Source organism: Macrotis lagotis, chromosome 5, assembly GCF_037893015.1.
Source record: "Macrotis lagotis isolate mMagLag1 chromosome 5, bilby.v1.9.chrom.fasta, whole genome shotgun sequence".
Taxonomy (NCBI): domain Eukaryota; kingdom Metazoa; phylum Chordata; class Mammalia; order Peramelemorphia; family Peramelidae; genus Macrotis; species Macrotis lagotis.
In genome coordinates, this window is record NC_133662.1 from 105,785,875 (window position 1) to 105,810,106 (window position 24,232).

Consider the following 24,232-nt stretch of genomic DNA (forward strand, 5'->3'; position numbering starts at 1 on the left):
CTCAATCAATATAGAACTAACCCAAGGTAGAAAGGATTATATATACATATATACATACATATATATATATATATATACATATGTATATATATAGATATATGTGTATATATGTATATATATATATATATATATATATATATATATATATATATATATATATATATATATATATATATATATTGCAGTCAAGTGGAATAGCCAATACAAGGGTGCATGGATAGGAGATAGAATATCATGCATGTGAAACAGCAAGTTGGCAAGAATAGTCAGACTGTAAAGTACATGGAGGGAAATAATGTGCAAGAAGACTAGAAAAGTAGGAAGATTCCAGGTTATATAGAGTTTCTTAAAAAAAACCAACTCTTTGGTTAAATTTAAAAAAAAAAACCATGGATAATCATGTATAATCTTAGACTATCAGAAACAGAAAGAACCTCAAAAATTAATCACTCCATCTATAGAATTCTTTGAAACTTTGAAATAATTCTCATCTTCACTTTTTAATAAATTCTGCTGAGTCTTCCCTGGAATTAATCACTAATAGTTAGAGTAGGTGTTGGTAAGGAAAAGATAAAAGAAATGAAAGAAAGCATTTAAATATTAAAATTAGAACAATGACCTGATGATCTCTTTCAGGTTCAAAATTCCATGCCAGAATTATTCTTAATATGAAAATAGTAAAGAACTTTTTCTTGCTTTTGAAACATAGAAAGCATTCATTTGCTGAGATTAGCTCACCTAGCAATTAATTGAATAGCCAACATTAACCACGCCAATACTGTGAGTCTGTACACCTAAGAATCTTGGGTTTGTGAGAGAAGAGGGAGTTTCTCAGCTTCTTTCAATCCAATAAACAATTATTAAACATTTACTATGTACTAAACTCTAGGAATACAATTAATAAAAAGACAGTTCCTGTCCTCAGGAAACTTATAAACCAAAAGGGAAAACAGCACATAGAAGGAGGCATGAAGGGCCGCAGGTCATATCTGTTGCTGAGGCATTTTGTTCTTTGGAGCTGAAACTAGGCAGAGCAGCAGATGCAAAGTGGAATGAGCTAAAAATCAAATTTCTGCTTATTATAAAGGAAGGCATTGAGAGGACTTTAGCATTCCACCTCCATGTTATATAATCAGAGGGTAGAGTGATATCAGTCAAGTCTAGAGTTAGCTCCACAGTGGTGAGTTTAGTAGTGATGAACTTGTGCTGGGAGGGTCATCTTTCTTTATGTAGTAGAAACCAGGCAGAGCACCAGAGACAAAGAGGAGTGAGAGACCTTCATTCAATGCTTGTGGAAAAAAAATCTCTTAAGAAGGGATAATGATCATTTTGAACTTTACTATAAATCAGAATACACAGGGGATGAAAATTCTGTATAAATAGATTTTTGAAAGGGCTTTATTAGTCTTGTAATATAAAACTTTCTTTTAACACACAAGCAAATTGAGACCAAGTTTCATGAAGTCAATTGCTCAAGATCATACAGGCAAGAAGCAGTCAAGATGGTCTTCAAACTTTGATTTTTTGACTTCAATATAGAAAAATTATCTCTACTTGTCAAAAGTAATTTTACCTTTTATTCATATTAAACTTACCTTCTATTATATTCATCTTAAGCATTTATTTTGCTTATGTTTCTTCACTCAAAACTTCATGTAAAATTTCAAATTACATATATATATATATATATATATATATATAAACATACACAAGCAGAGAATTTTTAATAAAAGAAGTGCTACCATATGTGGAATGACCAAAAATTATGGTATATGAAAGTAATTAAATATTATTAGGCTGATAGAAATTATGAGAAAGAAAAACCTGAGATTTTCATGAACTGCTGTGGAGTGAAGTGAGAAGAACCAAAATGATATCATAAAAATGAACAATATTGAAAAACTTAAGAACACTAATCAATGAAAATAATCATCCATGATGTCAAAGAACCCTTGACAAAGGATGCTACAAGCTCTTTTCTGGAGACAAAGAATTGGAAATTGAGGGGATGCCCATCAAATGGGGAATGACTGAACAAATTGTGGTATGTGATTATGATGGAATACTATTCTGCTATAAGAAATGATGAGCATTATGCTCTCAGAAAAACCTAGAAAGACTTACATGAGCTGATGCATAGTGAAATGTACTATGTACAAAGTTACAGCAATATTGGAATATGATCAACTGTGAATGATTTTGCTCTTCTCAGCAATATAATGATCCAAGGTAACTGTGAAAAACTTAGGATGATAAATGCTATCCATCACCAGAGAAAGAATTAATAACACCTTATTTATTTTTCTTGAGTTTTTTTTTCAGGGATGGTGTGTCTATGTTTGGTCTATGGTTTTATTTCACAGTGTGACTATCATGGAAATGTTTTGCATGACTATACATGTATAGCCTATTTTGAGTTGCTTACTTTCTCAATGAGTGGGGTATAGGAGAGGGAGGAAGGGCAAGAATTTGGAACTCAGTTTTAAAACATGAACATTAAAAACTGTTTTTACATTTAATGGGAAAAATAAAATGATAAAAAATAAACCAAAAAATCAAAGAAAAAGAAAAATTACTACTAAATCTTAAAAAAAGATGCTATACATCTCCTGATAAATGATAGACTAAATATGCAGAATGAATAACACTTTTTGAAATTACTCAAAGAAGGAATTTGCTTTTCTTGGTCAAGTATATTTGTTTAAAGGGGGGTTTCTTTTTTCTTTTTTTTTTCAATTGGGGTGAGAGATAAAATAAATGTTTATGAATTAGAAAAATAAATTTCTTTTAAAAGATACATGTCACATTAATTTTAAAAACTGATGAACTTTTACCATGTAAAATAGCAACTTATAAAGAGAAAATGGTATAGTTGTGAAATTTGAGGCTATTGGAATTTTTGGAGATATAAAAAAGTGAAACTCAGTGGTTAGGATGAAAACTAGTAAAAGTAAACCTAGTAAATAATGTCACCTCTACGACCACAGAAAAAATGACAAGTTGGTATAATACTAACATATTGAATTTTTCATATACAAGACTAGGTTAAGCAACCTATTGATTCCTAAAGATAGATTTTGTAGGAAAAAACAGAACCCTTGAAACCACTTGGTTTACTCAACCTTCCAAGTAAAACCAAGATTCATTCAAACTTTTTAATTAAAACAGTTATTCAATTGAAAGTTACAAGTATAATCAGAATAGAAAGTAATTGAGCAGAAGTTCAGAAGTTCTGATTTCAAAGTAACCTCAATGACCTGCTGAGTCAACCCTTTCATGAACAATAAACTTCTCTACTTTAGTTTCTTCCATGTTAGTTGTAATCATGAAATGAAAAATAAACCACTGCCTCACTTTGAGAAAGCCTTAATTGTTAGCAAATCTTTCTTGAATCAAACTCAAGTTTACCCCTTTGTAATGAGTTAAAGAAAGTAATGGCAAACTACTCCAGTATCTCTGCCAAGAAAACCCCAAATAGGGTCACAAATAGTCAGACATAGCTAAAATGTCTTAATAAGCTACAAAATTTCCACATATTGCTCCTTCTACCCTTTCGAAATAAACAAAACAAGTCATAACTCTCCTCTACTGAAGAACAAACTTGAAGATAGTTCTTGTCCCACAACCCACTTTTTCTTTTCATCAGGTGGGATATTGCCAGGGGTATGGAGGAGCCAGTTCAAATTGGCTCATGATAGCCAATTGTTAAATTTTCATTTCAAGCATTTAGATCATGGAAATCTTGAAATGCTATATAAATCATGACTTGATTTGTTGTTTCATTAATTGTCTCAACTTAAGAAAGTGCTGGAGAAAATACTAATAATTTAAAAGGTTTCATGAATACATTCCCCATTCCCTGGTGAGCTGTTTATCAAATATTTACTAGTATGAGCTGGATATTGCTCAGTTTCTCATGTGGTATTGATTCAAAATCCTTCACTATCCTGCTTGCCCTTTCCTCAACACTCTCCAGGCTTACCAATATCCTTCTTAAAATGAGAACGTGCTGTTCCAAATGTGTGCTGATGAGAACTGAAAACAGCAGGTCTATCCCCCCCCCCCCCTTTCCTGGAAGCTCTGCCTTTCATAATGCAGCCTAAAAGTGGATGTTTTTTCTTAGCCACATACCACACTGTTGACTTACATTGACTTGCTGTCTATTAAAATTTTCATTCCTTCTCAAGTGAATGGCTATCTAATCATCCCTACCTCATCAGACAGTTCACATATTGATTTCTTTAATCCAAATGTAAGATTTTACCTTTAGCCTTTTAAAATTCCATCTTATTAGATTTAGCTCAGTCTTCTCTTCTATCAGGATATTTTGGAATATTAACTCTAATCCAAATTATTAACTATTCCTCCTTCTTTTGTGACATCTGTAAATCTAGTAAACCATTTATATTTTTATCCAAGTCATTGAAAAGATTTCAACCTTTGCTCATATGAAACTTACTATCTACTACATTCATCTTGAGTATTTATTCTACTTAAGAAGTATATATTTCCTGGGACACTATTACATTGTTGGTGGAGTTGTGAACTCATCCAACCTTTCTGGAGAGCAATTCGGAACTACGCCCAAAGGGCAACAAAAATATGCATACCCTTTGATCCAGCAATACCACTACTGGGTCTATACCCTGAAGAGATGATGAAAAATGGTAAAGACATCACTTGTGCAAAAATATTCATAGCAGCCCTGTTTGTAGTAGCAAAGAATTGGAAATTAAGTAAATGTCCTTCAATTGGGGAATGGCTCAGCAAACTGTGGTATATGTATGTCATGGAACACTATTGTTCTATTAGAAACCAGGAGGGATGGGAATTCAGGGAAGCCTGGAGGGATTTGCATGAACTGATGCTGAGTGAGATGAGCAGAACAAGAAAAACACTGTACACCCTAACAGCAACATGGGGGCGATGATCAACCTTGATGCACTCACTCATTCCATCAGTGCAACAATCAGGGACAAGTTGGAGCTGTCTGCAATGGAGAATGCTATCTATATCCAGAGAAAGAACTGTGGAGTTTGAACAAAGACCAAGGACTATTACCTTAAATTTAGGAAAAAAAAACCTGATATCTTATTGTCTGATCTTGCTATCTCTTATACTTTATGTTTCTTCCTTAAGGATATGATTTCTCTCTCATCACACTCAATTTGGATCAATGTATACCATGGAAACAATGTAAAGACTGACAAATTGCCTTTTGTGGGGAATGGGGGGAGCGAAGTAAGATTAGGGGAAAAATTGTAAAACTCAAAAATAAATAAAAATCTTTAAAAAAAGAAGTATATATTTCTTCACTTGAAATTCCATGCAAAAATCCAAATGTAAAAAAAGGAGTTTTTAATAAAAGAAATATTGATTTTTTAAAAAGTAGCAGAAAGCCATGATCCTTGGGATACTCCACTAGAGACCATCTTTCAAGTTGACACTATATTATTAATGACTATTTTTTAGTCTTTATCATTCAACTAAATCCATCTAATTATTCTCTCATCTAGCCCATCTCTCACCACTGTTTCCACAAGAATGAAATGAGAAATTGTGGAATATTTTTCTAGAACATAGACAAAGTATGTGTATAGTGTTTCTCTGATTCATCAGTCTAATAACCTTTTCAAAAGAGAAAACACATTTGTTCTGGTATGGCTCTTCTTGATGTTCTTAATGTTTGTGCTAGTGAACTAGTGACCAGTAATTATTTTTAATAATATGCTTTTAAAAAATTTATCAAGAATCAAAGTCAAGTTATAGATACCATTATCTTTTCTATAGTGAAAAATCAAAATATTTTTCTTTTTTGAGTACTTTAAGTGCATCTCCATGGTTTTTTAAATTTATTTTTTATTCTCATTTTGTACAAATTTTTTTTTACATTAATAAAATATACTTGTTTACAAGTAAACAAAATACCCCTCCCCCCATGAATATAGATAGACTTGCTTGGGCAAAAAAAGTAAAGGGAGAGAAAAAAATTAAAATTAAAAAAAAATAGTAATAATTGTAGGTATGGCCAGGTGGCGCAATGGACGAAGCACCAGCCCTGGAGCCACGAGCACCCGAGTCCATATCCAGTCTCGTCAACCCAATAATCACCCAGCCATGTGACATTCAAGCCACCGGATCCCCACTGCCCTGCAAAAACCAAAAAGAAGAAAAAAAATGACCGAAAATAAAATAAAATAGTAATAATAGTAGGGGTGGCTGGGTGGCAGACAGAGCATTGGCCCTTGATCCAGGAGGACTTGGGTCCAAATCCGGCCCCAGACACCCAAAGATCACCCTGCTATGTGGCCCCAGGCAGGCCACCCAGCCCTACTTGCCCTGCACCCTCCCCCAAATGATAATAACAAAAAATGTGCTTCAGTCTTTGTTCCAACACCATCAACTCTGTCATGAGAGGATCACATTCTTTATAAGTCCATCACAAAAGTTACTTCCATATTTTTCCAACGTTGCCATTGCTGATCGCAACTCCCTCCTTTCTTATTTCTCCACTACCATGTACTCTATTTTCTCTCTCCTTTCACTATGACTCTGCTGTAGGGTTGTTGACTGGCTCAGCAGACAGATCCCTGGTCCTGGGGCCAAGAAGCCCTGAGCCTCCATACCACCCCTTAGGCCCAGAATCCACTTGGCCCTATGGTCCTGGGCAGACCATCCAATCCCAGCCCCTTGCAAGAAGTAAAAAAGAAAATGTGTTATATCTGACCACTCTGCCCACCATGGTCCATCCTCTCCTCCTTTATTCACATCCCCACCCCTTCCCCCTGCTCCCCCCTCCTTCTTACTCCAGTTGTCTATACCCCATTGAGTATATTTGCTGTTTCCTCTCCTAGCCATCTCTGATGAGAGCAAAGGTTCTCTCATTCCCCCTTGCCTCCCCCTTCCATATCATTGCAATAGCTCATAGTAATAAAAAAAAATCTTATTATGTGAAATATCTTGGACTATTCCCCCTCTCCTTTTTCTTTCTCCCATTCCATTTCCCTTTTTTTCCCTATTGACTCCATTTTTACACCATATTTTATCTTTGAATTCAGCTTTCTCCTGTGCTTCAACTATAAAAGCTCCCTCTACTTGCTCTATTAACTGAGATGGTTCATATGAATATTATCAGTATCATTTTTCTATACATGCAGTTCATCATCATTAAGTCCCTCATATTTCCCCCCTCTCCTCCAATCTCCATGCTTCACCTGAGTCCTGTATCTGAAGATCAAACCTTCTGTTCAGCTCTGGCCATTCCAAAAGGAACCTTTGGAATTCTCCTGGTTCATTGAAAGTCCATCTTTTTCCTGGAAGAGGACATTCAGCCTTGCTGGGTAGTTCATTCTTGGCTGCATTCTAAGCTCTTTTGCCTTCTGGTATATTGTATTCCAAGCCCTATGAGCTTCCAATGCAGTTGCTGCTAAGTCCTGTGAGATCCTGACTGCAGCTCCATGATATTTGAACTGTGTCTTTCTGGCTGCTTGTAATATTTTCTCTTTGACTTGGGAGCTCTGGAACTTGGCTATAATATTCCTGGGGGTTGGTTTTTTGGGATCTCTTTCTCAGGGGGATTGGTGGATTCTCTCCATTTCTATTTTGCCCTCTGCTTCTAGAATATCAGGGCAATTTTCCTGTAGTAATTCTTTGAAAACGATGTCAAGGCTCTTTTCCTGATCATGACTTTCAGGTATTCCAATAATTTTCAAATTATCTTTCCTAAGTCTGTTTTCCATATCAGTTGTTTTTTCAATGAGATATTTCACATTTTCTTCTAATTTTTCATTTTTTTGGTTTTGAAGTATTGATTCCTGATTTCTGGTAAATTCATCAATCTCCCTCTGAATTCTATTCTTTCTCTGAAGGATTTGTTCTCCTCAGAGAGTTTTGTTATCTCTTTTTCCATCTGGCCAATTTTGCTTTTTAAAGCATTCTTCTCCTCAACAACTTTTTGAACTGTTTTATCCATTTGACCTAAGCTGGTTTTTAGCATGCTATTTTCTTCAGCATTTTTTTGGATTTCCTTGACTAAGCTGCTGACTTCATTTTCATGTTTTTCCTGCATCTCTCTCCTTTCTTTTCCCAATTTTTCTTCCAACTCCTTCATTTGATTTTCAAAGTCTTTTTTGAGCTCTATCATAGCCTGAGCCCAATTTCTGTTTTTCTTGGAGTCTTTAGATGCAGGAGCTTGTGCTTCCTCATCTTCAGACTGAGTATTTTGATCCTTCTTGGGCTCATTTGCAAAATATTACTCAATGGTCTTCCTCCTGTTTCTTTGCTTGTTCATTTTCCCAGCCTAAGCCTGTTTTTTGGGGGTGCTTCCTGAGCTTTTGGGACACTCCCACAAGGGTCTCAGTGTGTGAGGTTCTGTCCTCCCTCCTGGTCTGTGAATGACCATAAGCGCCCCCCTCTGCCATGGACTGAGGTGGGGGGGGGGGGCTGTTGTACTATGGGGGGGCCTAGACTGGGATCAGGATCTGAATGTGGTCAGAACCCCAGAGTCCTGTTCCAGGGGCAGAGGACAGAGCTCCGCAGTCTCTCTTTGCTCCCCTCCCTCAGCTCAATGGGCTCATGCCCTGGGGGGTCCTGCTTACTGGCTCCGCCTGCTTCTGTTTCCAGCATCTGGGCTGCAGAAAGACTATGCTGCTTGCTGTGTGACCTAAGGGCTGGGCTCCACATGCTCGCTCTGGCAGAGGTCCCCCACTGTTCCCCCACTTTGTGCCTGGTGCTCCCCAGGGTGTAACTCAGGAGACTCCCCCGCTGCTGTGAGCTGAGACTCCCAGCACCCTGGGGCTGCCTCCGGGAGGCTGAAGTTCTTTGGCTCTGGCAGGCCACCCCTCTGGCTGGCCGCCCCTCCGACCCCGGGGAACAGAGCCTTTCTGCTCTTTTCCAGGTTACCTTGAGCAGGAGAACTGCCTCACTGGGTCCCTTTGTGGGTTCTGTCTCTCGAAAGTTTAGTTAGAGTCCTTAGTTTATGAGTTTTTATCAGAGAGCTCCTAAGAATCATTCCCTTCATGTCACTATCTTGGCTCCGCCCCCCATGGTTTTTTTTTTAAAGATCACTGATAGTGACTTAGCAATGACATCCTTCAGCCCTTTAAAATTCTCATGGAATCCATTAAATAATCCTCATGGAGAATTTAAAAAAGCAATAATCTAAGTGCAGAACCATTCCCTTTTTAAACTTTCAATGAGTCATTGGTTCTTCCTTCCAATAAGGAATGACTTTCTTATCCCCAAATCACTCATTAATGGAATTTCCAAAGACAGATAGTTTCATCAATCCCAAAGTGCCCAGGCAGTGAGTTAGCCAGTACACATGGTTGCCTGGAATTAGAAAGGACAGTTTTGTTCATGACCTTTTCAACTTCTAGTTGCACTTATTTGTTAGTATTATACTGCATGCATTCTATGTTTCAGAGTAATTGGATTATTAACTTTTCATAAATCACATTCTGCTCTTTCCTGCCTTCATGTATTCATGTATATAGGTTAATCCTATGCCTAGGCTGTACTTTCTTTATGCCTTTATCTACTGAAGTCTTACTTTTCCTACAAGACCCAGATCAAGTGTTACCTCTGATTATCTAATACCCCTCCTTTGCCCTGCCATATTAAAATTTCTTTTTTTATTTTTAGTGGGTTTTTTGCAAGGCAATGGGGTTAAATGGCTTACTCAAGGCCACACAGCTAGGTAATTAGTTCAAATTCGGCCTCAGACATCATATTTGAATTCAGGTACTCCTGACTCCAGGACCGGTGTTCTATTCACTGTGCTACCTAGCCACCTCTCCATATTAAAATTTCTTAAAGTATGTTGTCAGCATCTGTTCTTTCCCCTTCCTACATTCTACTTTATATCACATCTACTCAAATACATATCATATTCCCTATGTCAGATTTTAAGTTTCTTAAAAGCAAGAAAAAAAGTCACTTATGTTTTTCATCTGTATTAGATATCTTGTTTGTATCTGAAATCACATATTTCTTAAAGTTCAACACTCAAATCATCTTTATTGTTCATGAATGGAGTATATCAATCTATTTCCTTAGGGCCCCAGATCATTCCTATACTTCTCTAGACCAGACTGCTGGTCTACCACCTATGTGTTATTCTCCACTTATTACAAGTAATAATAGTAACAACAGTTAACATTAATTAATATGTAATCCCTTTTTAGACAAGGATTGCTTTTTGTTTTTGTACTTGTGTTCTCAGCAGTTAATATACTATTTGGCATAGAGAAAATGCTTAATAAATGGTTTTTTCATACATTTGTTTCATTCAAAACTCATGATCATAGGTGGAAGATGGTAAGGCACCATTGCTATCTGTCTCCTGTCACAACTGGGAAACTGCTCCTGCCTGAATTCTTATGCCTTGGTCTCTTGAGTAATCTCTGAAGTTGGCTGCTGCTGCTACTGATTCCTCTGAACTTAATTCCTAAGGATGTCCCCAGCATTCCCTATCCTATGCTACCTCTGCATATGAAGTCCTGCCCTTTGTCACTGCTTTGGATTTCAAAGATCCCAATTATTGCTTCTCTCCTATGAGACTGAGGCTATCCTGCTTCTTATAATAATAATAACATCAAACATTTAAATAGTGTTTATGATATGCAGGAACTGGACTAAATGCTTTGCAATTATTATTTCATTTGATCCTCACAATAACCCTAAGAGGGAGGTGCTTTTATCATTCCCATTTTACATACGAGGAAGTTGAGGCAAATAGGGGTAAGTGATTTGCCCAGAGCTATACAGTTAGAAAGTGTCTGAGGAAGGATTTGAACTCAGATCTTCCTGATTCCAGACCCAGCCTCTGTCCACTGGGCTTTCTAGCTGCCCCCTTCTTATCAATCATTTATTTCACGGCTTCCCCATTGGTGCTTCTCAACAGTACGATGACACATTGATACTCTGATACTGTTGGTACTATTTGTACTTCTCATAGGTACTGTGACTGGTGCTGCTTTGGGAAAATATCACTACTTTCTAAGAGTTTGACCACTGAGGGCATTTACCTTGAGGCTTTCAACAACACATTTAGTTCTGAATTTAATCTGCCCCAGATGATGCAGAAAAAAGATCTGCTCAAGCCGCTGAGATTTGTCAGTTATTTCTTTCTGCCTCATCTCTCTCCACAGAAGGTCTCCAGTCATCATTCCTAGTTAAGTTTAGATAAATAAATTATTTTCACCTTTTTTCTCCTTCATACAATGTGTTGAGCCAACAAAAGTCAACACATTCTGCTGAGTTTTCCTAGAACTGTGTATCAAAATAATTTTTTTTTCATTTGCTCTTTCAATTACCTTAACACTCCCTGGAAATTAACTCCTGACCATGAAAATTTTCTAGAAATTTCCACAAGTATCAAAGAAATGCCAAAAACATTTGAAGAGGGGAGTACAAACTAAAGGCCTCTGCTGATATTCCTGCCATCATAGAAAAATCCTTCAAACCCCAGTACCCCAGTTTAAGAATAAACTTTCTAAAAAATGTTGTTTGAGGGGTGGCTAGGTGGTGCAGTGGATAGAGCACCGGCCCTGGAGTCAGGAGGACCTGAGTTCAAATCTGAACTCAGACACTTAATAATTACCTAGCTGTATGGCCTTGGGCAAGCCACTTAAGCCCATTACCTTGCCAAAAAAACCCTAAAAAATGTTGTTTGAATTGAGGTATGAAATATTAGTCTTGGATTGGATTTCTCAGATCATTTCTGAGGTCAACACTCCAGAACAAAAGTGTGTCCTACACTATCTCTGACAATAGGTGATCCAGGTTCACTTGAAGACCTCTAGTGCTAAGCAACTGTTTCCTGCTTACTAAGACACTGTTTGGAGACCTCTAATTATTAGTAGTTTTTCCTTAAATCAAACATAAATTTGTTTTCCTACAATATCCATCTGTTGCTCCTTGTTCTGTTCACTGGGGCCAATAGAATGAGTTAATCTCTCATCAATATAATGTCCCTTAAAAGACTCTGAGATACGGGGTGGCTAGGTGGCACAGTGGATAAAGCACTGGCCCTGAAGTCAGGAGTACCTGGGTTCAAATCCGGTCTCAGACACTTAATAATTACCTAGCTATGTGGCCTTGGGCAAGCCACTTAACCCCATTTGCCTTGCAAAAACCTAAAAAAATACTCTGAGACATCTTTCATTCCTCCTCTGAGTCTTCGCTTCTGCAGGCTGATTCTACAGTTCTTAAATGAATCTTCATATAACACAGATTCTAATCTTTTAACCACCCTGATTGTCCTCCTCTGGGCCTGCTACAATTTTCCAGTGTTCATCCAAAAGTGTGGTTCCCAGAACTGAACATCTGGAATGCTCCAATTATGTGTGTAGGGCTATCACATCTCTAAATCTGGACACTATAACTACATGAATGTAACCAAAGATGGCATGAGCCTTTGGGCTGCCATGTCACACTCTGACTCATATTGAACTTACATATCGGGAAAACACCCAAACTTTTCTCATATGAACTATTGCCTAGCCATGTGTCCCCCATCTTCTACAACTGAATTTTTAAAATTTCCATTATAAGACTTTATACTTAGAAATAGGAGTTGGGATTTCATTAATAAATAAAATTCTTGGATGAGAAGATCCTGATACCTTTGCTGTAACTTCCCATTTTAATTAATTACCTAGAGCATTGCATGGTAAATAATTTTCCAAGGGTCACAAAGCCAATATGTATCACAGGTAGGAACTGAACCAAGGTCTTTCTGGCTTCAAGGTCATTTCCCTAACCATTATGTCTTGCTGATCCTCTAAAAAATTTCTGTAAAATTTTATATTTTTTCCAATTGAATTTTATCTTAAAGTTGGTCTAATATTCCAATTTTCATTTTTTTTAATTTTCTCAGACATTTCACAAGTCCCTTTCAGTTTTGTTTTAGACAGAGTTTTGTTTTAGAAAGACAATAGATACAGTGAATAATGTGGAGTCAAGAAGACCTGAATTCAAATTTTGTTCCAGACAATTACTACCTATGTCACACTGAACAAGTCATTTACCTTTTCTCAATCTATTTCTTCATCTGTAGAATGAAGATAATAACACTTTACTTCAAAGGTTATTTTGTGAATTAATGAAAAGTCCTTTGAAAACCTTAAAATGCCATATAAATGTTACTTGTTACTAAAGGCAACTAGGTGGTACAATGGATAGTGTTGCATCTGGAATCATGAAAATCTGAGTTCAAATCCTGCTTCAGGTCCTTAGTATTTTGGGGAGCCCAGGCAAGTCCATCCACCTTAGTTTTCTCACATATATAAAATGGAGATAATAAAGGCCATAATGAGGATCAACTATTTGTAAATAACATTTCAAGCTTTCAAGCTTTATGAAAATGTTCATTTTCATTATAAAAGTTGATAAATGTGCCATCTATACCATCATCTAAATCACTTATATTGAATAGCACAGGTCAAAGAATTATTCATTAGGTTAAACCAACAGAGATCTCCCTCTAGGTTGAAATCAATCTTCTAATGACTTTTAATGACTGCTCTTTGGGTCAAGTAACCTACCAAATTCTGAATACCAAAATTATTTACATCTATCAATCAAAATGCCAGTGGCAATCCCTTGATCCACCAATATAATCTCTCAATGAGATCCTGATAGATTAGGATTGACTAACCTATTACAGTTTTGAAAAAAATGAAATTTAACCTAGTAAAACCTTTTCCATCTAAAATTTTGCTGGTTTTTTGGTAAAATAGCTTTATGATCTCAATTCCAAAAAATCATTTCTTTTAATAACAATTCTTTATTATTTCAATAAATTTGTGATGTTATCAATTCAAGCATGTCTCCAAATATGCAAATTGAAGTTCAAAATTCATTTTATATCATGTCATCCTGTGATAAATTTTCTCACCATTTCTCAAGACAGGTTTTTGTAATTATTTAATTTTTCCCTAACTCTTCATGACCTTATTTGGGATTTTCTTTACAAAGATATTGGAGTGTTTTGTATTTCATTTTCCAGTTAATTTAGTAGATGAGGAAACTGAGACAAACATGGTTAAGTAATTTGCTCAAGGTCACACAACTAGTAATGTCTGAGGTCAGATTTGAACTTAGGAAGATGAGTCTTCCTGACTTTAGGCTTAGGGTTCTAATCTATTACACCAGATGGATAGCAATATTTTGGCTATTTATTTCTTTTCCTTAGTTTTTTCTACATCAGTGTCAATCATTTGGGGTTGGTTTTTTTTTGCTATATCATTTCCATTTTTCAACAGCAATTATTTGTTTGAATTGGTCATATTGGAACCATTGCAATTTCATATGGTGTTTTATACTTATTTTTATCCTTTTAAATGGTTTGATATTGATTTTTACCTTTGATGTATAACTAATTGATAGTCTAGTTTGAGGGACTTTATGGAGATATGATTGATTCAGAAATGACTCTTGTAAAAAATTTTCCCCCAGAAATTTACTTCATGTTCATTGGTCATAGGATCTCTTATGTGAGGGCTTTCTCATCTTATGAAAATTGAGACAACCTTTCCCTTAATCATGTAGAATGTAGCAGATTTTGTTCTCAATAATCAGTGATACCTCCAAAAGCGCATAATATTTCTTGCTACACTGTGACAATTGATTAAGACTTGGTGACTTTGGCTCATCGAAGACCTTGTCATCTCTCTACCTATTTACAATTTCTACTCCCTTCTAACTGTGTTTGCTCTAGTCTTCCCAATGTGATGATATATTTTTTTTTTGTTGGAGAACATAAAAAAATGAGAAATGAATGATTTAACTTTCTCTTCTCTTTATAAAAAGCAATCATGCTCCTCCTTTGACATTTTTTTCTCATTTAGTTAAAAATGTCATTTTTTGTTGTCCTTAGCAATGTTCTATGAAATCTTTGTCAAGTGCCTCACTGTGATGAGGAGGCGGTCCTGGGATCTTAGGAAACCATGTAAATGGATCTCAAACTGTTGACTCTTTTATGTTGAAAAGACTTTGAATATGGTTCTAGCAACATTTTATGTCTCTTTTCTGAGGTTCAGCCTTTCTCAGTTTGGGAAGGTTCACCATGAGTATGCTGCCTATTTTGTAGCAAATTATTTGACCATCGCAACTCATGGGGAAAAAAATGCCTCAAATCTGCACAACTTTTTTCTATTTCTTTACTGAAAGATGTTATAAAATAGGAATAGCAATATATTGGAAATGAGGGGTAGTAGGAAGGGCAGAGAGGATGCTGAGAATCATTAAATTTTTGATTATCCTGTGAAATAAATAGTTGGTACTGACATTGAGACCATTGTCCAGTGACTTACAGAATGTTACTAGAAAAATTGAATCATATTGAATTTTAATATTTTCACTTTAAATGAAGCAAAATGACAAAAAGAAGTTCTTGCAAAAACTGGAAAAATGTTTGACAGATTCTTTTCAGAAGACAATACATATAGGGACAGAACTGGTTTTATTATGTGCTCAAAAGCAACAAAAATTAATTGGCAAGTATTTATTAACCACATTCTATATTTCCAGAGACATAAAAAAGGATAAAAAATGGCTCCTGCCTACAAAGAGATTACTATCTACCTAGAGTACATGACCTATGTAAAATATTTGAAAGCAAATTTGGGAGGAAGGCACTAGGAAAGAGTTAATATAGAAGCTTTTGAGCTGAACCTTGAAGGAAGCCAGATATTCTAAGTCAATTCAGAAAGAAATGCATAGAATTATGGGAATCAGTTAATGGGAACAGACATTTAAAGGCATGGAGGTGAAGTGTGATGTGTAAGGAAGCGTAAGAAGACTAGTTTGACTGAATTACATGATTGTGGTGTGATGCTATGTGTAAAAAGTCTGGGCAGGTAGTTTGATGCCAGATTGTAAAGGGCTTTACATGCCAAATAAAGAAGTTTATATTTGATTCTCAATTGTAAAATAGGAGAATGATGTGGTCGGATCTGTGCTTTAGTAAAATCATTCTGGCAGCTAGATGGATTGGAGTGGAAAAACAATTACTAGTTAGCAGGTTATCTCAACAATTCAGGTAAGAACTAATAGGGTAGGGACAGCTAGGTGGCACAGTGGATGGAGCACTGGCCCTGGAGTCAGGAGGACCTCAGTTCAAATTTGACCTCAGGAACTTAATAATTACCTAGCTGTGTGACCTTGGGTAAGTCACTTAACCCTACTGCCTAGCAGAAACAAAAACAAAAAAGAATTAATAAGGCCTAAATTAAAGTGGTTATTGTGAGTTAGAGAGAAGGACACAGGTATGAAAGATGTTACAAGATAGAACTAACAAGATCTGAATATTGGGACTGAGGGTGAAGAGTTAGAATGTGAAGCTACATTGTTCAAAGAAGGGAGTGGGTGCCCTTTGACAGAAGGAAATAGGGAAGTTCTTAATGAGGGTGGACTTGGGTTTAAGATAATGAATATAGTTTGGGATATATTGAATTTGTGATATCTACAGGACAAATAGTTTGAAAGGTTCACATCTAAATAAATAGGAAATGTCTAGTCTCCAATATAGAAATCACCTCTGAATCAAGTAGCTTTATGATAACTCAAGGAGAAAGAGAGAGTGTGAAGAGAGCAAAAAAGGCATAGGCTAGATTTGGAGGTACACCTACAATTAGAAGGTGCAGTATAGATGACAGTCCAATAAAGGATAAGAAAATGGTCAGAGAGGCAGGAGGAAAACCAAAAGAGTAATGTCAAAAATAAACAAACAAATAAACAATCAAACAAACAAACAAAAATAGAGATGAAAAAGAATTCGGGAGGAGAGGATAATAATCAGTATCAAAGACTTCAGAGAAATCAAGAAGGTTAAAAATTAAGAGGTCATGATATTCTTCATCAGCTTGTATCTATATACTCATGACAAAAAAGCTACAAAAATACCACCATGAAGGTAATTGCAGCTCATGTACTGACATCTACTGTGAAGGATAAGAAGGTGGAGAAATTCTATGAAGAACTTATTAAATCTTTCCAAATTAAATCAACATTTAAGTTATTATTCAGTACTTTAGTGCAAGTGAACCCAGGGAAGAATGGTGAAAAAAATTCACTGGAAAAATGACTCAGTATTAAGAAAATAAAGAGAACACATAAATATCTCATGATTAAGTAGCATTAAAACTTTCATTAAGAAGAGTGTGGTAGGAGCTTAATATGATAAACAGTGAATAAAAATGAAATTAATGGCATATTAACAGACAGGAAATCACTAGTCACCAATGTTAGAGTCATTTCTGAATCAGCTGTTTGCATATGATTAGACTGAAGACTTGTTAGAACAGAGTTAAAGATCTAAACCTAATTAGAAAAAAGCACAAAAATAAAAGAAGATTCAATATGCAATTAAAACAACTTCAATTTGATATACTTAAGCAAGCATATTGACACCATAAAGTGGGAAATGAATAAAATATCAGACATTGACACAGGAGATGACCAGAAAATATTTATTCCTCTGGATGAGTGAAGAGATGTGACCATTAATGAGATACATAGATTTAGATTATGGACTCGTTTATAAAATCTTATGAAGTAGTAGATGGAAGACTATGAACATTATTGCCTCATAAACTTATAAGAAGAAAAGAGAAAATAAAAGCTGATTCTGAAATGACTACTATTTTGAAAACTAGTGATTTCCTGTCTGTCTAGATAGAATCAATTTTATTTATTATTCAGAGTTTAACATGTATAGACAAGTTTATAGAAAACTTGTGGTGGACCAATTAATCCAGATCATCCTTATTGAACTTAGAATAAAACAGAGGAAGGGGACAAAATAGTTAAAAACTAAACTATTTTTTTTGCAAACTTATTTTCTTCATTGATGATCATTGAGACTCCAACATCATAATTCCCAATGTGCAGCTTTCAGTAATATGTGAGATGCTAAATAAAACAAAATGAGAATAACAGCATGACCAGAACAAGTATACACAATGATCCTTGCTGGAAAAATACAGTAATGAGGGAAAAACAGAACTTATTATCTTTTCCCTTAAACTCTGCCTTCACCATTACCTTCCCTTTTACTGTAGAAAGCATTGCCACCCTCCCAGTCATTCCAGCTATCAACCTAGAACATTTTTCAATTCTTCCCTATCTCTCCCTTCTCCCCACACCCAATCTGTTTTCAATACCTGTCCATTTTATCTTCCTTTGTGCCTTCTTCTCTCCTCTTATACTGCCACCATTATGGCATGAACCCTTATCATCTCCCACATGTATTATTTGCAGTAATCTGCTGTTGGGTTTGCCTCTCCCAAGTTTCTCCTCACTCTAATACATTCTCAAATCAGTTGTCAAATTGATTTTCCTAAAGCAAAGGTTCCAATCATGTCACATCACTCTACTTCAGTGCTCCCTATCATCGTCAGGATCAAGTACAAAATGCTCTCTTTGCTTTTCAAAGTCCTTTAAACAACTCCTTCTCCCACCCTCCTTCCAGTCTTCTTACATTTTACTCTTTATTCCTATTCTTTTATCCAACACTGGTCTCTTGGTTGCCCCATGAATAAGACACTCTATGTCTTAGCTACAGGCATTTTCTCTGTCTATGCCCCTACCTGGAATTCTCTCCTTCCTTATCTCCTCCTACTGCTATCTCTAATTTCCTTTAAGTTCCAACTAAAATCCTACCATCTTCAGGAGGTTTTTCTGAACTTTCCTTAATTCTAGTTATTTCCTATTTATCCTGTATAGGGCTTATTTTGGATAGATGGGTTTATTTGTTGTCTTCCCCATTAGACTGTGAGCTCCTTGGGGCAGGGACTGTTTTAACTTCTTTTTGTGTCCCCATTGCTTAGCAAGTACCTGGCAGATATTGATTGATTGCTATCAAAGAGCTCACAGTATAATAGGAGAGTCATCAAGCAATTAATTCTATAGTCAGAAAGGAAGTGATATGTTGGAGCAGTTGCATAATAACAAGATCTACCTGAGTGAGGGAAATGGTATCAAGAGCTTAAGAGCTGACTTCTGCCTCTGCCTGTATGTCAAATTCAATCAGACAGATCAAAGTGACTATCAAAAGTGGATTAGTTTGTCTTGTAGGAGGTGAGTTCTTTCTCTTTGAGGATCTCTAAACAGACTACATAATCATTCAACCTTTATATTATAATAGAGATTCTTTTTAGGTCTAAGTAAGACTAGATAGCTGCAACTCTTGAATCCTGAGACACTGTAGTATATGTTCAAAAACTGCACTCAAAAATAAACTTTAGGTGGCTCTTGCCCTCAAATAGCTTATATTCTACTGGAGGCAGAAGGTTGGAATGAGTGCTAATAACTAGGGTACTTGATTTGGAAAGCTTTTTTATTTCAAGTGACATCTTTTTTTCTTTATCCCCCTCACCTTGGTGCTCTACTCCTCAAGGTAGGAAATAAAGCTTTCTAGATACTAATCAGCTGAATCAAGGTGCTATGGACTAAACAAACTCTGCACTGATTCTGCCACTATGTAGACAGAAAGACATTCAAAGAAACCTCTTTAGTTTCATTGCTCCTGTCTCCTTCATCAAACAAAGGGTGTGTGTGTGTGTGTGTGTGTGTGTGTGTGTAGGGGGTAAGTGAGTATGTATATGTCTATATGAGTGTGTGTCTATTATTGGGTGTGAATGCATGTGTGGTGTGTGGGTGTAGGAGTGTGTGCGTGTCTGCATGTAACACAGCAATATTCAAAAGAATCATGGTCAAACACCTGAGGATGATTGATCTACTGAAGTATCATGGAGAAATGATTCAGAAGATGGGAGGAAGTCCTTCCAGGGCATCCTCTCCAAGCTTGACACAGGAAGGAACACTTGGCTCTTACAGTAAATGAACTAATTATGTGACTGTAATCCTTGGCCCTGCATTTTTCAGTCACCTCAACACAAACTCAGACTTCTGCTATTATGTAATTATGGAAAACTTCACAACAAACATGAAAATTCCTTCTGGAGGCCACATTGGAGCCAGGGCCTAAGCATATGAGCGTGGGAGGAAAGCAGAGCCTACAAAGAGAAGAGCAAAGAGATTTATTGAACTTAAAAGGCCATATTTTAAAAGGGGCCTCGACCAGACCTCCCTTTTCGTGTGCACATTTTTTGCACCTGCAACTATTTGTGGGCTCAGAAGCCATGTCCCTCCTCCACCCCCCAGGAGATCATTTTTGAATGTCTTGGCCCCAAATGTGTTGTTTTCCTGCCAGGAGGAAAAAAGAAAAAATCAAAAGAGACTTTATAAACACACACACACACATACACATACACACAAACACAAAACTTTGTTTTAAAGAAAATAATAGTTGTGCAAGGGATTGAAGCCACATTTTCAAGTTAGACATAGTTGTTTGAGAAAATTTCAGGAGGATAAATATTCTTCTTCACTTTCTTTCCTAAGCTGTTAACATTGTTTTGCTGGGCTCTGTTCAACAGCTGTGGTCTTCCTTTCAGGGGTGGGCACAAGTTACGTTTGCCTGAACAATATGGAAGCCAGTTCATATCCATGTAGTCTAATTGCAAGTTGACACCATTTATGTTCTTCAGTAGAAAGGTGTTCAAGGAATTATTTTTTTCCAAAATATGTTTTCTGGCAAAGTTTGACATTATGTGTTAACCTTCCATATGCACCACCTTATCTACTGCCTCTTCTACCCTATACACACCTACTTACCTCACTTACTAATATGAAAACTATTACAGAAATATTCTCTTTCAACAATAGTAACTACTTGAGTCAAAAGAGCATCTGCAGATTTTAACAAAGCTGGCAAAAATTAGCTGTCAATCTTCAAGTTCAGAGAATGGGAAATGTAAACTTGAAATCCAAGAATCAGACATCTGAGTACAAATTAAAATAGGTGATCATATTTACAAAGAATCATAAATTTTATAATTGGAAAGAATCTTAGCTACCACCTTCTACATCCCTATATCCTTCAACATTTGGGAGGGAACACTGAATTGTTTATGGTCATGAAGCCAATTGTTATAATTGGGTAAAAAAAAAATCTATTTGTGACCGGATATTCTTTTGCATATCAAGGAGCCTCCAAAGCACAAGTTTTTTTCTATATAATAAGACAGAAATTTAGAGCCAGAAACAAGTCTAGAGATCACTTTGTCCAATCCCCTGATTCACAAGAAGGGTCCAACTAAAGGGGTAGTAAATGGCAGAGGCAGAATTTGAACCCAAATCTTCTGGTTCCAAATTTCCGCTGATCCTGCCATACATCTTGATGTTAAACCAAACAGAACTTATCTGTATTCATAGAAATTATAGAACCGAATGCTTATATATGAGTAAAATAACTAATATGTTCATTCTTTCAGCAAACATTTATTAAACATCAACAATGCTAAGGTGAGAGATATCTATGTTGTAGATTCAGTCTTGGTTCAAATCTTGCCCTGATGACATTTACTTACTATGATCTGGACAAGTCATTGGACAAGTCAAGAAACAAGGATTTCTCAGTACTTCATGTAATTCCCAAGGATTTATCTCCTAAGTTAAAGAGAGTTTGGGATTTGACTTTATGAAAGGAACTCTTTCACTGGGAGCTCTCTTTCTGTTATATGTAGCATTGTGCTATATGGTGGGAATATAAGATAAAGGAAAACATAAGTGCCCCCAAAAGAAGCAGTGTGGTGTAATGTAGATAGAATGCCAAACCTAGAGTTAGCAAGATTTAGGTTCAGATCTTACCTTTTGCTAGACTATACAGTTATTAGCTATGTGATCTGGACAAGTCCCTTAATAGCTCATGATTTCAGTTTTCTTATTTGGAAAATGAGAGTATTGAACTTAAAGACTTCTAAGGTTCCTTCTTCAGAAGGATTAAAACTAATACTTCTAAGGAAATTTACTTAGTTTCCTTTGACTTAATTTCATTTTGTCTTTAGTTATATCCCCAGCACTTAGTTCCTAGCTCATAGTAGCTGTGTATGGCTCAATTAATGTTAGTAGAGTGACTGACTTAGATTTACATTCCTATAGGAAGCTAAAAATCAAATCAGGTGGTTAGAGTGGAGAGCTTTGGAATATCTGCTCAAATAAAAATGATCCAAGTATAAAAAAGTTCTAGATGAGGAGTTCTTAACTTTTTAGATAAAATTATATTTCTATACAGAGTTTCCCAAAAGGTCTAATACCTTAAAATTTCACTGTGACTTTTGACACATCCTTTCTAGTTGGCTTTTTTCAAAATAATTCTTTTTTTTAATTATGTGCAATTTAAAAAGTGATTCTGAGATCCAGAGACTTTGCCAGATTATTAAAGGGGTTCAAGACATTAAAAAGTTAAGAACCCCTCTTTTAAGCAAAGTTACATTAAGAAATTGAGATAAGAGAGAACACGAGTCAGGAAAGCCCTCAGAAAAGACAGAATCCCTGATTTGGTAAGAAAAGGATTTCAGCCAGTAGAAATGACAGAAAAAATTGTGGCAGGCATTGAGATGATGATATGGGCAAATGCTGGATTTAGGAGAACTGAGAAACAAACTAGACATGAATGAGTATTTCTGAAAATTAAATATTGTTAGAAGGTTGACTGGGTCAGATTATATAGGGTTGAAATGCTACCCTAAAGAGTGGACTGTGTTTGTGAGTGTTTGTGTATTGTATTGTATTGTGTTTAAAACTGCCAATGATAAATATTACATTTGAAGGACTACTTGGGCATTGACAGAATGGATGGATTGAAAATGAAGGAGGCTAGAGGCAGGGAAACCATTTAAGGGGCTATTCTTTTTCATGCAAAAGGCAATGAAGGGCTGAACTAGGGTAATGATTGTGTGTTTGAGTGGAGAAGAGGTAATGTAGAAATCTCATCTTCTCTAATCCACACTCCTAACTCTGTAACTTTGTTCCACTTTTCTTCTTTGTTTCAAAATTAAAAGAGATGGCTTTTAAAAATTTTTGATAAGACCTACCCCCAACTTCCATCTCCTCTAAGATTTTTGCCCCATTGATAATTTTCATTCTTTCTTATTTTCAATTTCTCCCTATCTACTATTATTCCTTCCTTGCTGCCTATAAACATTCAGAGGGATGATACTAAGATTAAGGAGGACTGGGTAAAGCTTCTTGCAGAAGTTGAGACATTAGCTAAGACTTGAAGAGACATGGTAAGGCATCTTTGTTGGATAAATCAATCTGTTAAGATTGGTAATCTTTTTCAATTCTAGCCTTGTATATTACTATTCTCTTTTAGCTGAGGTTTTACAATGCTTTTATTCTGTTGAATATGCTGTGCTCATTTATTAAGGGAAGAGACACTCAGCCCAAGATTGTCAGAAACCTCTTCAATTATTCTCATATTTATTGTTTAGGACCGCAACCCTGGAGTTGTCACCTACAAAGCTGGAGGTGAGAGAGGTACAGCTTCTCCTGTTAGAAAATTCTCCCTGATTTCATGTCTGGAATGGAATGTCAATTAGAGACTTCAACTTATGCTCCTCCATTAGAGATCATAAAATCCAATAAACATTTATTAAGTGGTTTCTATATGCCAGAGATCCCAATACATCTCATAGACTCCTGTTGTCTTATGCAAATGAGTGTCAAGATACAAAGTTAATCTGTGCATCAATTAGCTTTTTCATATGGAGTTTGGGCAACTCAAAAAATCTCCTCCAATTTATGGAATGCTTCATTTACATCTGAAAATTCCTTGCCCTTTTATTTGATTGTTTTTCTGTTTTTGTCCCTCACATTCTTTAACTTTCCAATAAGGGAGATGATTTTACTTCTAGATCCCACCCGTTCACGTTGATCAATAATTATAGTCAATTTTCTTTGAAACAGTTTCAGTTATTAATTGATTTTAAGGAAAGTATATTATGAATCAGTGTTTATCTTTTTCTTTTTCTTGCTTAAAAAATAAACTGTGACTTGATTTCTTCCATTCCTGAATTTTAGCACTTTCAAACCCTGACTCCCAGATAGGTTACCCCACCCCAGATGCCTCCCTCACCCTCACCCCCTTCTTCTCTGTGAGAAGGTGTCCAATTGTCCCCCTGCAGAAGGAGGAAAAGATGTTGTCATGTCAGTGGTCCTACTGCCAGTCTACATGACTGTCTACATGACTTCTGGCAGCCAGGACTAGAAAGGAATCATACACTATAGAAATCAAACTGAAATTAAACCTAAGAACAAGATGTCTCATCTCCCACTTTGCAGATAGAGCATAAAGAGGCTTTGAAAGACTTGAAGACCTTTA